The sequence below is a fragment of the Heloderma suspectum genome, chromosome 4 (genome assembly GCF_057233095.1).
Source record: "Heloderma suspectum isolate Gila_16-S chromosome 4, 16-S_ref, whole genome shotgun sequence".
Classification (NCBI taxonomy): Eukaryota; Metazoa; Chordata; class Lepidosauria; order Squamata; family Helodermatidae; genus Heloderma; species Heloderma suspectum.
The window spans coordinates 18572251-18588291 of NC_139461.1; the positions used below are offsets into that span (position 1 = coordinate 18572251).

The following is a 16041-nucleotide window of genomic DNA, read 5'->3' on the forward strand; positions in this document are numbered from 1 at the left end:
GTGAATCTGTTCTGAGTTTCACTCAGAAACCATCAGAACTCTAAAGGAGCAGGATGCTCCATTTTGGGGATAGGGTTCAGCACTTTGGATAGTTCCGTTAGAGTTCTGACTGGCACCCCACGTGGATTTACTGCCCCACTGACATAGGACCCACCAGCCTCCACTGGTTTCAAGCCGACTTTAATTCCGCGGAGTTGATTAGACCTTTATATTGCCCAAAGCCCGTTACGGTTTAGCCTCTGCTTTGTTTCAAAGTGATTATTTTATTATTGTGCTGCTGTTTGATCAAGGGGGTGTTTTTGTTTTTGTTTTGATTTTATCGGCGTCTTATTGGACGTCACCCTGAGAAAAAGTTGTCACAGGGCGACTAACAAACTGAACAAGCAACTTTGCCCACTTCACGCCCCTGCTACATTGCGGCGTGGGCTCTCGGGGAATCCGAACCCCGCCAGCCCTGTAGGCAAAGAACGAAAACGCCCCTTGCAGTCGCACGAGACGCAGATCCAGTCTTCAGACTTTTCCACCTGGGGGTTGTTTCAACCAGGGGAGGCCGGTGGCTCCTATTTCAACGGGGCTGTGGATCCGCTCTGGGTTTCAGTCAGAACTCTAAAAGAGATGTTCAAGTGCGGAACCCTCAATGGGGTCCTTTAGAGTTCTGACTGGAACCCACAGCGGATTCACCGCTGCACTCAAATGGGAGCCACCAGCCTCCGCTGGTCTCGACGAGGACTAGCGGCTGCGTTCGCGCGCGCGCGCGCGTGTGCGCGAGAAAGAGAGAGAAACTGACAAGGGGCTTTTCCAGAGTCAGACTAGTCAGTTTCAGCCCCGCTGTTGCCGGTCTGCTGTTTGCAGGCTCTCCCTCTCGTGGGCTTGATCGCCTCTCATCCAGCTGCTTTTTTGTTTTGCCTAAGGGGGGCCACTTGAAAGGGGAACTCCTAACTCCACCCTTTCACTCTGCCGGAACGCATGACTAAGGGATAAATAAAATGGAACAGAATCGATTATTGCGGTTTCACTCTCTCCCCCCCCCCCCCGCTCTCTCACATACACACGTCATAAGCCTGCTCCGTCCCATTTGTGCTTTACTCGGAAGCTCTATTTTTGCCTGGCGCGGGCGCATACGCCTCCCCCCCCCCCTTTACATTCTCTCTTTTTACACACGCCGGGCGCCTTCTCGTTCCGAAGGAGCCCGCGGGGGAGATCGGCCGAGCGCTCTCCTCTGTCTCCCTGTGGCGGATGTTTTAAACATACACGCAGAGAAAGAGACTCTCCCTCCCCGGCTCCCTCGCTCGCGTTCCCTCTGTCACTCCGGCCGAGGAGGAGCCTGCGCTGCGCCCCTTGTGTGTGCGCGTTTTTGCGCTTTCTCTCTCTCGCATCCACGTGGCTTTCTCGGGGAGGGAGCACTATATTAGGAAGGGAGGAAGCCAGCCAGGGCTGCGCGCTCGGCGGCGGCGAGAAAAGGCTATTGTTGCCGCCGCCGCCGCCGCCCGGAGATAGAGAGCGAGCGAGAGAGAGAGAGCGAGAGCAGTTCCCCTGCCTAGGATCGGGGAGGCTGCTCCGCCGCCTGCCTTGCTCCGCGCGCGGCGGGCACTTTGGGAGGACAAAGGAGCCGGAGAAGGCGGCGGAGGTGCGGAGCGGCGATGCGATGCGAAGTACCGAGAAACGGTGGCGGCAGCCCCTCCGGACGCGGTGAGTGAGCGAGCGCCCGACAGGCTGCCGGCGTTGCGCACCAGGGATCTCCGCTTCCCGGATCGGCTGGGGAAACCAGGCGAAGAGCCTCCCCAGCCTGGAAGGAAGGAAGCAAGCAAGCAAGCGGGTGGGACGCGGGGACGCGAAGGTGGGGTGGGAGGAGGAAGAGGAGGAGGGGGTGACATCGGAGAGGGAGGGAGGGCCAGCGCTGGAACGGGACGGGGACGCGGTGGAATCCCCCGGCTGACGCAGGCCAGGCGCGGTGGTGGAGTGAGCGGGATCGGGACCGCGGTCTAACCCCCCCCCCTCCGCCCCGCGCGCCCCACCTCGGAGCCGAAGGCGCTTCCGCGGCAGGAGAGGGCAGAGGCAATCAGTCCGCTCGGCGCCCGGGGGCGCAGCGGGGACGTACTGGATCTGTGATCATCGCTTCTATTCCCGCAATGGCTTAAACAAAGAAAAGAAAAGAAAAGAAAAGAAAAGAAAAGACGGGAGCGCAGCTGTCTGGGAAGACGAGGGCTGCCACGAGAGTGGAGCGTGGTGGCTGCCCCGCAGCCAGGGGAAAGGCGGCGAGACTTCGGGCTTCTCCGGCGGAAGGCCCCGTTACACCGGTAAAAGGTTCTGCGCGCCTTGACACTAAAGGAAGGCGGGCGGGGAGGGAGAAGGGAAGGCGCAGCTCAGGGTCCCAGCCTGGCGAGGGAGCGGCGCTCGCTCTGCTCCCTCGGCTGCGAGCCTCGCCGTTCGTTGCTGAACGGGGGGCGGGGCGGGTGGGGAGCAGGTCGCCTTCTGGGCGTGAATCGAGCCTCGCGGGCTGGTGGCGGGGGGTGCCGGTAAGAAGTCCCAAACTTTCTGGCTGGATCGCAAGTGGGCTTCTCATCTCTTCAGACCCCCCCGCCTGTCTGCGTCTCCGCGGTTAGGCTTGAGGGTGAGGGGGGAACGAATGTGAGGAAGGGGCCGCGCGCCTTTCGCTCTCGTCGCTGTGAGCGAGCCCAGAGCCTGAGCGGCGCCTTCTGGTTGCCTTGTATCTCCCCCACCTCCCTTATCTCCTTTTTCCAGCGCTGTTTTGCCCTGAGAGAGAGAGAGAGAGAGCGCGAGCGAGCAAGAAAAGCAGTGGAGGCTGGTGGCTCGGATGTGAGTGGGGCTATGCATCCGCTCTGGGTTTTCTTCAGAACCAATCAGAAGTCTAAAGGAGCTCTCCAAGATGCTGAACCTATTTGGGGGATTGGGTTCAGCACTTCGGAGAGCTCCTGTAGAGTTCTGACTGAAACCCAGAGCAGATGCACAGCCCCGCTGACGTTTGAGCCACCAGCCCGCACTGAACAAAAGGGAGTTCTCTCTCTCTCTCTCTCTCTCTCTCCCCCCCCCCCCCCCGGCAGATTGGCTCTAAAAGGGAGCGAGAGGCCCGGCTATTCTGGCCTTGGGGGCGGGGGGGGGGGCGATATGGATTAGGGGGACGAGCATGGCGAAAGCGGCAGCAGCGAGTTACAAACTCCTCAGGAAGCGGGGCGGGGCGGTGAGTTAACTTTCGCGGTCGCCAGGCGCGCCTGAAGCGGAAGGAAACGCGCCGCGATCCGCTCTTGTTGCGCGGTACAGACCTCGACACAGGAAAGGAGCTCGATCACGCGTGCTTCGCTTTCCCCCCTTGACTTCGCAACTCGAGCGCCAGGCGAGGAAAGCTTGTTATGAGTCGCTCCTGCACGCGCCTTCAGACGAACACTTGGCCGCGCGTTTTGCCACGCGTTTGTTCCCTATGTGTAGCAAACCCGCTTTTTTGGCAGGATGCCACACAAAAGGACCAAGCCTTGAATCCAGTGTTAGTGCGGGCTGACTTGCGCCCCATTCATTTCAGTGGGTCTACTCTAGGGCTAGCACAGGATGCAACCGCAAGTGATGTGGGGGAGCTATGTCACCCCATGGCAGCTTGATTGTCTGAATGGGCTCCCCTTTTGTATTTGCACTCAAGTTTGTAAAAGACGGGGGTTGTTTGGTTCTGAAGCACATGCTTATGGGGCGTTGGGGGGGTTGGTTTTTTAAAGAAGTGTTAGTGAACATGACTAATATATATGATGGTTTTTACAGAAAGGCAATATTAAAAAGGCTAAAAATAAATACATTTAGGGTGCAATCCTATGCATGTTTAGACAGAGAAAAGCTTCTACAACTCCCAGCCAGTCATGCTGGCTGGGGAATGCTGGGAGTTATAGGACTTCTTTTCTGTCTGAACATGCATAGGATTTGCTGTTAAGCTGCAATCCTATGCCCACTTATTTTGGAGTATGCCTCATTGAACTCAGCTGGCTTACTTCTGAGCAGACATGCATAGAAACACAGTGTTAGTGTTCTTATAACATGTACTTAGGTGTCATGTTTTATTTAAGTATTTTATCTTGTTTTTGTAAACAGCCTAGGAAGCTCTGCTGACAGCTGGCACATAAATCTTTTAAATAAAAAAGATAAAACATAAGTGTTCAAAGCAATTCACAACCTTAATTGACCAGTCACGGTTTCTATTGGCATTCTGTTTTGTTTTATTTTTCTGTTTTTGTTTGGTTTTTTAACCATGATTTTAAGGTGATGTTTTTATTCTATTATATTTATTTATACCCCGCCTTTTCCCCCAGTACTGGGACACAGTACTGTTTTATCTTTTGTGTTCACCACTCCAAAATCTGTTTTAGATATGGAACGGTATACAAATATTGGAAATTAATAAATTAGTTCTTTACAACCACCCTTTAGGGTAGGTAAGTAATATTGCCGTACTGCAGATGGGTGTATCAGGCTTAGATAGTAGCTTGCCTAAGTCACATGCAGTGCAATCCTATACATGTTTACTCAGAAGAAAATCCCACTGTCTTCAGTAGGGTTCTCTCCCTGGTAAATGTGTTTAGGGTTGTAGCCTTGGTTAGTGACTGAGAGGAGATCTGGATTGGGAACTCCTGGCTCACAGCTCACTTTAAGCCTCTTGGGAGGGAACAAAGAGGAGGTAATTATTTCTGAGAGATTAAATCTGGAATAGTAACATGGGCTATACTTGTGTATGTGGTATTTGTCAAGACTCAAGAGCATTACTTCGCTTCTTTCCGCCTTGTGTGGTCACCAGTTTTGGCCAGGGACTGAGAGGTTGTTAACAGCAAAATTCAGCTTTTGCTTACTAACAGCTGTTCTTCCCGCTGCATTTCTCAATGCCTACAAAGCAGGGGTGGTGACCCTTCTTCACTCCCAAGGCCAAATGCCATTTCAGGGAAGCTCCCAGGGCTGAGTGCCATTTCAGGCAAACTCTTAGGGGTCACATTCTAGTGGTGAGTGGGGCCGAAGGCAAAAATGGGTGGGGCCAAATGCAAAAGTGAGTGGGGCTGAGAAATTTCCCCCTACTCCCACATTTCATTGTTACGTGATACTCTGTGTTTCTCTTCAGAAGTCAGCCACGTTAAGAGACAAGATGCTATGCATATCTACTCAGGAATAAGTCACAGCGACTCCAGTTCAATGCAATTGCACATCTACTTAGCCACTCACACAGTGATCTGTGTTTGCTGAACATGTGTCAGCAAACTGGAGCACTTTGAAAATGTTTTAAAATCAAACACTGGTTTGCAAAGTAGGCATGTACAATGCATGCCTACTCAGATGAAAGCCACAGAAACTTCAGCTCACTACAGTGCATGTACATATGTTCAGTGCAGCAGCAGGAGCTCTCATGCGGCACAAAGGAAGCAAAAATATATTTTTTAAGATGCACGCAGAAATATGTAACAGTGTTAAAAGAGGGACACAGCCTTTTTAAAGTGAGGTTCAAAGTATGTCAGGAGCAGAGAGAGCAGCTTCCATGAAAGACTGTGGGCATTTCTACACTAGCCTAAAACGGGTCTTTCTGCTTCAGTTATAAATGCAGGATCACGATTCCCCTTTCCACGTGCTTTCCCCTCCCCATCTGAGTCTTCTTGCTGCTTTTACTCTTTTCCCAGAGGAAACTGAAGCAGAACACACCTGTGTAATTTGGTAGCTCATTATCTGTGATCTATTTAAAAACTGAATAAAGGCATTTAGTGCAGGAGATCATGGCGTCATGTAAAGAGTCCGCAAACTTCCATAAAGGAGCAATCTCAGTCACAGGATAAAAGCTCAGTGTGAAGGAGCCCTATGTCCCCCAACCCCAATTCTGAAAGTACTAACTTGAAAGCACTTATTCACATTTAGATGTTGGAAGTGTGTGTTGGGTGGGGTGGGGTGGGGTGGGGTCCCATATTTTCTTGCTGCAGAGATGTTCAGATTTTCCTTACCACTTTGGGAGGTGTGTGTTTTTTGTTTTTGTTTTTTTAAGATTGTTCAAGATTGGCTGCCAGATATAACATGTCAGAGTCATGTTTCCTTGTTCATGTAACACTAATAGTACTTTGCAAGATCTGTTTAGGATTTCAGTGGTTGACATACTGGCTGACCAGTGAGATTACTAAATTTTAAGCTTTTAAACATACTCTCTTTCTGTCTCTCTGTGAAAATCTTCCAGCTTTTGTGACAGCACTGAGATTTCCTCACCATCTTAAAGGTGGGCAGTGGAATCTAAAGCAAATCTATATGGCGATCATACTGTACATTCTTCTGTTCAAAGATCCAGGAAAAACCTTATTAGGATGCTTACTAAATGTGTTAGATTTCAAAGAAAAGAAATCAAATCTGCAAGTGGTTCAGTATTACCTATACCTGGTGTGTTGTGGGGGGGATGGAGGAGAGAGCCCGGGGGAACCAAAGTTTATGATGATAATGACTGGTGATTTTGAACATTCCAGTGCCTTTCAAATATGTTACCTTGGTAAGCCTCACACCTGGTAAGGTACATCTGTTTTATCTGTATTGAGAGGACAACTGCTGAGTAGCGATTAGTGTTGGACTAAGACCAGAAAGACCCTGGTTCAGATTCATGTTCAGTTGCAGCTTAGGCTGGTATACCAACTACGCCCTTATCTGGACAGAGATTGCCTCTGATATGCTCTCATCTGGATTTCTGCAAAACGGCTCATAACATTCAGCTAGTTCAAAACAGGGCAGCAAGATTGTTAACAGGGACTGACCCACAAGATCACATTACGCCAGTACTTTTCCAGCTGCACTGGCTGCCAGACCATGTCTGGGCCCAATTCAAAGTGCTGATATTAACATTCAAAGCCCTTAACAGCTTGGGACCAGGTTATCTGAAGGGTCGCCTCCTCCCATATGTGCCTGCCCGGACCCTAAGATCATCCTCAGTGGCCCTTCTCCGTGAGCCCCTGCCAAAGGAAGTGAGGCGGGTGGCTACCAGGAAGAGGGCCTTTTCTGCTGTGGCACCCCAGCTGTGGAATGAGCTCCCTAGTGAGGTTTGCCCGGCACCTACATTGTGCTCCTTCCAGTGCCAGGTGAAGACCTGTTTATTCTCCCATTATTTTAGCATTTCAGCTTCCTAGTCTTTTAGCTTTGGTGTTTTAAATCTGTATTTTAAATCTCTGTATGGCTGCTAGGTTTTATTCTGGTTGCACTGTTATATTGTGGTTTTAAGCTTTCATATTTTATAGTGTTTTATGCTGCGCTTTGTGGCTTTAATTTTTGTGAAATGCTCAGAGAGCTTCGGCTATTGGGCGGTATAGAAATAAATAAATGAATGAATGAATGTTCACTGGCTGACCTTGGGATAGTGATCGCCTCTCAGCTTAACCTAGCTCACTGGACTGTTGTAAGAATAAAATGTAAATTGCCCTGAGCTCATTGGAGAAGGAAGGGTGGGATAAAGAAAGGGGGGGAATAAATGCATAGATTAAAATCTTGTGGACCCAAGATAGAATGGTTTTCCTGAGGGTCTCTAGTGAGTTTATAGAGAAGCTGAAATTTGAACTGGGGGCTTAAACCTCACATATAAGGCTTAACTTTCTCTTAGGGACTCTGTATACTATTTAGGATAACACCTTATATTCATGCAGAAGGTACATTTTGTAATGCAAATGAGTAATATGGCCAATATCAGTTTAGCAGTTCCGGAGAATACCCAGTGTAGACAGCTGCAAACATAATGTTCCTCTGTGGAAATATGCAAGAATTTTGAGATGGTTCCTTTTAAAAGGCAAGAGTTGCTTTTTTTTCTTTCTCGTTTCACTTCTTTCTTGGTAGTTCCTTCTTACTAAGTAGGATGTAGTTGTAGCTTTGCCTGGCCGCCAATAACATCCTCTCACTTGGTGTAATGATTGCAATAGGCTTTAATGTTCCCTTGAACAAAAGAGCCGCTTGAAGCTTCATGTGTGGAAAAGCCCCAAAGCCACTGATCATCTGCAGAGTGCCCTTCCATCACTGCAACCGGTCCTTGCACGTCTGGGGTTATGGATAATGACCGAAGGTGTGATAGTTACAGAGCAGGTTTGGCACTCATGTCACCTCTTGTTTTCTAATTGGCACACAATCTGCACATGCCAACAGTTGGTGCATGCACTGAGTAAATAGGTGCACACATGGAGTATGTCTGCATGCATGCATGATGAAAGAACTCTCTCCTTTCTGCTACTTCATTAAGGGTATAATCTTATGCATGTTTAGACAGAAAAAAGCCCTACAATTCCCAGCATGCTCCAGCCAGCCAAACTGGCTAGGGCATGCTGGGAATTGTAGGCCTTTTTTTCTGTCTAAACATGGGGGGCATGTTTCCACCAGCAATTTACTCTGAGCTGGCTGTGTGTTGAGGTTGTTGGGGATAGATGGTGTTGTTGCCATCCAGCAGCCACCCTAGAGCTTATCAGGGAAAAAACTGGAGTTCCTGAGCTTGCTTAAAGTCCGTTTCTTTTCCTCAAGTTGGGTTCTCCTCGGGAAAGTTGCTGTGTGCCCCAATGCCTGCATTGACCTCAGGTATGCTAGCTGTTCCCAGGGGTGTGCCTTTCACTGTGACCCTGGTCAAGGCATGTTTCCTCCCATTGTGCTGAATGAGGCTTGCCCTCTGAATGCCCACAAAACTTACATAGATCCCCCTCAAGTGACATGGCATAGCGCAATCGTGAGGCTCTGATTCTCCTTTGTTTGGTTTATTGCCTTAGGAAGAAACGACTTTGACCGTTATAGAGATCCTGCAGGTTAAAATGGGGGCTGGTTTCCCTCTCTTTCCCACTACAAACCCATCAGTGTCTCCTCAGAAGTAACTCCCATTGTGGTCAATTAGGCTTGCCCTGTGACAGCCCACATCAGTACTTACAGAGATCCCCCTCAATTGACATGGCACAGTTTGAAGCCCAAATCCCTAAGTGTGGTAAATCGTGATCTCAAGGCTCTGATTCTCCTTTCTTTGGTTTATTTCATTAGGAAGAAACTATGTCCACCCTTTGTTATAGAGATCCTGCAGGTAAAAATGGGGGCTGGTTTCTGTCTTTATGTTCTCTCCCCCACCTCCAGCGCTTTCCCAGCACAAGATAGGGGTGTCTACTCGGAAGTAACTCCCATTGTGCTCAATGAGGCTTGCTCCTGAAATGCAGCTGCATCTGGACTTTCAGGGGAAAGAAAGCTTCTCCTATTGGTTGAGCAGCCGTGCCAGTCAGATGACGTTCACTCCGACCCCCACCAGGAAGCATGTTCTGTGAAGTGATTTTTACTGCTGAGGAGAATCTGCTGGTGGAACCCTGCTCACAGCAAAGCTGATTCCTTTTTAAAAAATCCAGTACTCCTCAATAAGCTTCTCCTTCCGTTGTTGTGGAAACACGGCCTTGCACAGGATTGTATCCTAAATGGACTGGTAGATGGCATGTTTTGAGAAGCAGAAGAGCTCTTTCTCCCATGTGCAGAGATCTTATGGAGGAAAGCAGCAAATTTATTTATTTATTTATTTATTTATTGCATTTATATCCCGCCTTTTTTCCTCTTGCAAGGAACCCAAGGCGGCTTACGCCGTGTTCCTCCTCTCCATTTTATCCTCACAACAACAACCCTGTGAGGTAGGTTGGGCTGAGAGTCTGTGACTAGCCCAGAGTCACCCAGTGAGCTTCCATGGCCAAGTGGGGACTAGAGCCTGGATCTCCCAGCTCCCAGTCCAGCACTCTCACCACTACACCACACTGGCTCTCCTTTTAAAGGGGTGCTCCGTGCTCGCCTTGAAAAGGGCTCCTCCCCTTTTAATTATATTCATCTTGTTTTCTGGAATTGCAAGTCTCTGATATGATTGAAACCGTTGACTGAATATTGTCAAGACAGCACACGTGTCTGCAGATATGAAGCAAGTGTTTGATTGGCACTGAAGCATATTATGGCAAGTCCTGTTTATTTTGAGGTAATACATTTGGGATATTGTTCCATTATACATCTGTATGAATTTGTTTGTATAGTTTAGATAGATTTTTTTAAAAACAACAACAATGAACCAGCATGTTTCAGCGGATGGTCGAGCAAACAGCTCCGCGGCTGTCTCGCGTCTGTTTTAGGCTCTCCTGATTCAGCAATTAAGATTGGAAATTGCTGACAGCTTGGGCCCTGGGCTCTCACCGAGCAGATGGTCTCTTCGGTGTTTGTAGCTGCTGATAAATTAATAAAAGGGCTTCTCGGGTTTATGGTGCTGATCAGCATCCTGTTCCTGTCATAAGGACTCCGGGAGTTGTAGCTGCAGGATTCCATCTCGTGGTACCCCAGCAGGCACAGCTGTGCTTTTGGCCAGGGTCGGACACCTCCGCCAGAGGTGGGAGTGATGCTTGATAGGCAGCGTTTGTGTGCGGCGTTTGATTATTGGCTTTGCTGCTGCCCTGGTTTTGGAACACACACTCTGAGCAAATCCTTCAAGGCGGCAAGAGTCTAGCATTCACTCCTATGTGGATGTGAGCTAACGTTCAAAGAAACCGCAAAGCACACTGCCACTTGTCGGCCATCAGCTGCGTTTTCAGCAAAAAAAAATTCTTGTGATAGGACAGTCACTTGGGAGCTGAAAGGATTGCTGAAAGCTTGAAACTTTACATACAGTTAAGAACATAAGAACAGCCCTGCTGGAATAGACCAAGGGTCCATCTAGTCCAGCATTCTGTTCACACAGTGGCCAACCAGCTGTCAACCAGGAACCCACAAGCAGGATACGAGCGCAACAGCACCCTCCTTCCCATGTTCCCCAGCAACTGGTGCACACGGGCTCACTGCCTCTGATACTGGAGGTAGCACATAGCCCTCAGGACTAGTAGCCATTGATAGCCTTCTCCTCTATGTATTTGTCCAACCAAATTGGACAAATTTGGTTGTATTTGTCCAACCAACTATGTATTTGTCCAACCAACCCCTTTTAAAGCCATCCAAATTGGTGGCCATTGCTACATCCTGTGGTAGCAAATTCCTTAGTTTAACTATGCGCTGTGCATAGTCTTCTTTGCAGTTATCCTGATCAGGGTGACTGAAGCATGGGGAGGGAGGGAGATGACCAGTGCAGACTCCAGGTTTTTGAGGGCCTTTGGGCAAGACACACATAATGGTCCCCCTCTTTCACTGAGTCCACCTTCTCACCACCGTGGTCACCAGCTGCTCTCGCTCCTCCTCCTCTTTCTCATTGTTGCTCCCACTTGTGAGGCAAGTGCCTGAGAAATTCGGCTTAAATATTTTTCAGGGATTAGACTATTTTAAAAGAACTACATTCACAAGCAATTCTTCCATTCCCTTTGGAAACAGCTCCAGCGTCGCCATGTCCCACTACCGCCGCCACCAGAAGACCGATGACCAATTGGAGTGAATGCACAAATATTTTTTTTGGGGGGGGGGTTACTTTGAAGTTACTTTGTAGCAACGTTAGAAGTTACTTTGTAAGGGTTGCTTCTGGGGAATTTTCTCCTGGCCCATTCTTAGCCCAAGGTTCAGGCTGCAGTTCTAGGACTTGCTACAGAGTAGATATGCATTGGAATGCACAGCACAGTTTGCAGATGTGTCTGGTGTATCTTATTCATGTTGAACATAAACATACAGATCCACTTGTCAGGGATGCTCTGACTTGGATTCCTGCACTGAGCAGGGGGCTGGACTCGATGGTCTTGTAGGCCCCTTCCAACCCTACTCGTCTATGATTCTATGAGGCAGAGTGCCAGGGAGCAAGGAGGCAGTGGCATCTGCTGCTCCTTCTCATCACCATCATTGTCTGGGCCAGAGCGAGAGGCAGGTGAACAAGCAGCTTGCAGTGGTGAAGAGGAGGACAGTAGCGTAGTGAGGCCAGGGCTCACAGGGACGCAGCACCCGCACTTTTTTCTTAGCAGGGATGCTGATGTCATCAGCCACTCCGCTGTGACTTTGCTTTTCCCTCTGAGCTTAGCTGCAATTCAATTCACACAGTGGCTGGGGCGAAATGGATTTTCCCAGCAACATTATATTGTTGCGAGTTATCCCTGTCATAATGCAAAATAGTTTGGGCGGCTTGGCCTTGAATGGGCAGTTAAGACCCATTTGCTTTACAAAAGACCTGCTCCTAGTGGAGAGAGAAACTTCTAGACCTGGTTTGTGGATATGGGTTGACACAGCTGCTTGCAGTTTTTGACTCTTCTTGGGGGTGATGACTGCCACGATGAGCAGCTGTGCTTCAGAATTCATCACTGCGCCGCTAGAGGAGGAGCGTGTCCATGCAGCTCTTGCCAGTGCACCCCTGCTGGGGTGTGGGACCTTGGCAGGTGCCCAGCCATGCCTACCCTTGAAGATCATGGAGACCATGGCAAAGACGAGATTTTAGCTGGGGGCTTCCTGGTTCCCAGATCCCCCCTATGATGCAGTAGTTCACACAGCAAGACCAATGCTTTGTTGAAAACGTTTCCGAAGACGCCGCAACATGAGATGAGCACTACTGCCCTATCTTTAGTGCTACCTTATAACAGCAGGGAATGGTTTCAAAAAACACCCCGGTGTGTTAGGCTTCCTACATGCCCTGCTTGTGGGTTCCTGGTCGACAGCTGGTTGGCCACTGTGTGAGCAGAATGCTGGACTAGATGGACCCTTGGTCTGATCCAGCAGGGCTCTTATGTTCTTACGTACATCCCAATCCACATTTAATCTGATTTCAGTCCCATTAACTTCAACATCTTATAGGGGAGAGACGGAGGGTAGAAGTTGATCGAGCAAGAGCCCGGCTTGACTTGGCTGCCTTTAAAGCCAAGTGCTTTGTCCTAATTGGGTTGCTGTCAGCTTGAAACTCAGTCTTGGTTGAATCTAGACCAAAGGTGCCAGATTCAAATAGATCTGGAAGGCCAAACTCTCCACTCTGTGGGCATCCACTGCCACACCTTTTTTTTTTATTATAAAAATGATAATTCAAATGATAAGTCACCGAGCCATCAATTACACTCCATTATTTACGTCTTTACTGATTTATACCATGTCGCTTTCCTGTTGTCAATATCACCACATATCTCACATGTAGGGCCCAAGCATGAGGTTGTGGTGGTGGTGGTGGTGGTGTGTGTGTGTGGGGTGAAGGGTACACTTAAATGGGGCCCAGAGATCCAGGAGTGCCCAGCTCAGACAGAAAACCCCATTGCCATGAAGGGAAAAAGAGGTGAAACTGTAGATCTAGGTGATGAACCTCTTTCAGCCTGAGAGCCGACTTCATTTCCAGAGAAGGTCTTGGTGGTGGTAGCTGTTGTGTGTGTGTGTGGGGGGGGGGCATTCCACTGGTGGGTGGGGCTGAATGCAAAGGGGGTGGGGCCAGACTACAAAAATACCAGCCTATTTCAGCTTGAAGTTCTTACTGCCAGTAAATAAGCCTTAGGAGGGGCATTTCAACCTTTCAGAATGGGGAATAAAAACTGCACAGAAGTGGTTGACAGAAGGGGAACCCCAGAGGGCCAGATTGGGACCTCCAGAAGGCCACATTCAGTCCAGAGACCTGCAGTCCGGCAACCCTGTTGTAGATCATTCTTGAATATATTTAAGGAAACTGATTTCCCTTTGCCAATGTTCTATTGTGAGAATTGCTGGAGCCCATCAGAAGCAGTGTTCAAGCAGAACAAGTGACATTCTGAACGGTGAGTTCCTGGGCCAGGTTCTTCTCTAGAACAGTGTGTGTGTGCTTGTGCAATTCAACTAGGACTTGTAGTTTGAGAGAGAAAAAATTGTGCCTCCCTATGAGGCATGAGCTCTCAGAACTACCAGTCCCAGAGTTCCTTCTTGTGCATAGAAAGGAGGAATGGATAGGTAAAATGGACAGCTGGTGGGAGGAACAAGGCACCATAATAATCAGGGAGGGCCATTGATCCCAGGGACAGTGAGAGCTAATGCTGCTCAGAGGATTTATAGGCCCAAAATATATGTGTACATATGTGTAGGTCACACTCTCATAGATCTTTCTGATAATTTTCCTTGTGAAAACAATTCTACTTTTGGCAAAGGGTATGAACTACCCTCACCTATCTTATTAAATGAGATTTACAAAAACGCAGAAACAAACTGCAGCTAATTTTCAATGAAGTGTGCATAACCCTGTGGGGTTGGTTCTTTCTTTCTTTCTTTCTTTCTTTCTTTCTTTCTTTCTTTCTTTCTTTCCCCAGACTGCCAGTGACTGGCAGAAGCTGAAATAAATTTCAGCAGGCTAGCACTCATCAAAAACTGGAGGCGTTCTACTATGGAGCAGGAACAGTTCAGCCGCCTACCTGTTTTGTTCACTGAGTGTGAACCTGCCTTTGGGGAGATAATTCATGATTCTGCAGTGAAAAAGGCTAGAAAAATAAAGCTCTCAAGGGAATTGGTAATGGAAAACACTAATAGGATACTATCCCAAAAGTTACAAAATAGTCAGCAAGCACTGTAGAGGTCTTCAGGCTGGATGTTAAACAAAAACAGCAATAAGGAGGGGGGTGTTTGGGGGCATGGTAGAAAAGCCCCAGTGTGGGTCGGTCATGTGGTGTGATTTCAGAATGTGGAAAATGTAATTTCAGAATTAAATTCAGAATTTTTATTTCAGAAAGAAATAGAAGCTTTTCTTTCATGACTCCTGAGATTGCCCATATGGGATGGGATTGTACTATACGTGTTCTAGAGGGGGTGGGGGTGTTAAATATGATTTTCATTATACAGTGCTGATTCATTATACTAATTTCCCCCCCAAAATGTATCAATTTAAAGGGGCCTTCTCATCAGCCTGGCCTAGAGTCCGTGACTTTCCTAATATGGTGCTGGTTTTGATTATGATAACACTGAAGAAAAAGAATGTTATTAAAAACAGTGGAGGCTGGTGGTTCCATTGTCAATGGGGCTTCAGTTAGAGCCAGTTAGGAGCACCTTGGATAGCTCCTTGAGAGTTCTGACTGGCTCTGCCTGCAAGGTGGAGTGGATTCACCATCCCACTGACACTGGACCCACCAGCCTCTGCTGATTAAAAATGAGTTACACTCAGGGCCAGAAATATTGGAACAAGGATAACTGTTTTGGCAGTTGGCCTCTGTACACCACCACATTGAACTTGAAAGAAAACATACCCAGATGGGAGCGAAGTCAGGACTTTCAGCTGTAATTCAAGGGGTTTGACACAAGTGGGGCACTAACCATTCAGGAAGGACAGCCAGTGGCATACACACACACCCATCGTTGGTGGCTCATAAGTAATGGAACGAATGGCTGACAAGCAGCTGGATGGCCAGGTGTGGCCTGTTTCCTGGGTACCCCATGACCAATCAAGCAGATAAAAGGCCCGGAGGTGGTTCTGAGTGTTACATTTGCATTTGGTAGCTGTTCACTGGAACCCCCAACATGAGGTCCAAAGAGGTGTCCATGCAAGTGAAGGAGGCCATCATTGGGCTGAGAAAACAAAATAAACCCATCAGAGAGATAGCAAAAACAGTGGGAGTGGCCAACACAACAGTCTGGAACATCCTGAAAAAGAAAGAATTAACTGGCAAGCTCAGCAACAGCAAAAGGCCTGGCAGACCACGGAAGACAACTAAAGTGGATGACCACAGAATTCTGCTCATGGTGAAGAGGAACCCTTTCACAACATCTAGCCAGGTCAAGAACGCTCTTGCGCAGGTAGGCATGTCATTGTCAACATCTACAGTCAAGAGACGGCTTTATGAATGTAAATACAGAAGCTTCACAACAAGGTGCAAACCACTGGTAACGCTCAAGAACAGACAGGCCAGATTAGCCTTTGCCAGCAAACACCCCAAAAAGCCTGCCCAGTTCTAGAATAAGATTCTTTGGACTGATGAAACCAAGTTTAACTTGTACCAGAATGATGGGAAGAGAAAAGTATGAAGAAGGAAAGGAGCAGCTCATGATCCAAAGCATACCACATCATCTGTCAAACATGGTGGAGGCAGTGTTATGGCATGGGCATGTATGGCTGCCAATGGAACCGGGTCTCTGATGTGTATTGATGACTTGACTGCTGATAAAAGCAGCAGGATGAATTCTGAA

General features: G+C 48.4%; 1 protein-coding gene across 1 annotated transcript in view; it reads left to right on the plus strand.

Moving 5' to 3' along the window:
• The first annotated feature begins 1436 nt into the window (after nt 1–1436).
• ST3GAL1 (ST3 beta-galactoside alpha-2,3-sialyltransferase 1) overlaps nt 1437–16041 on the plus strand; it is a 171901-nt gene continuing 157296 nt past the window's right edge. The window contains exon 1 of the mRNA XM_084848765.1: nt 1437–1689. The gene's annotated coding sequence lies outside the window, so the exon portion shown is untranslated. The remainder of the gene's footprint in view (nt 1690–16041) is intronic.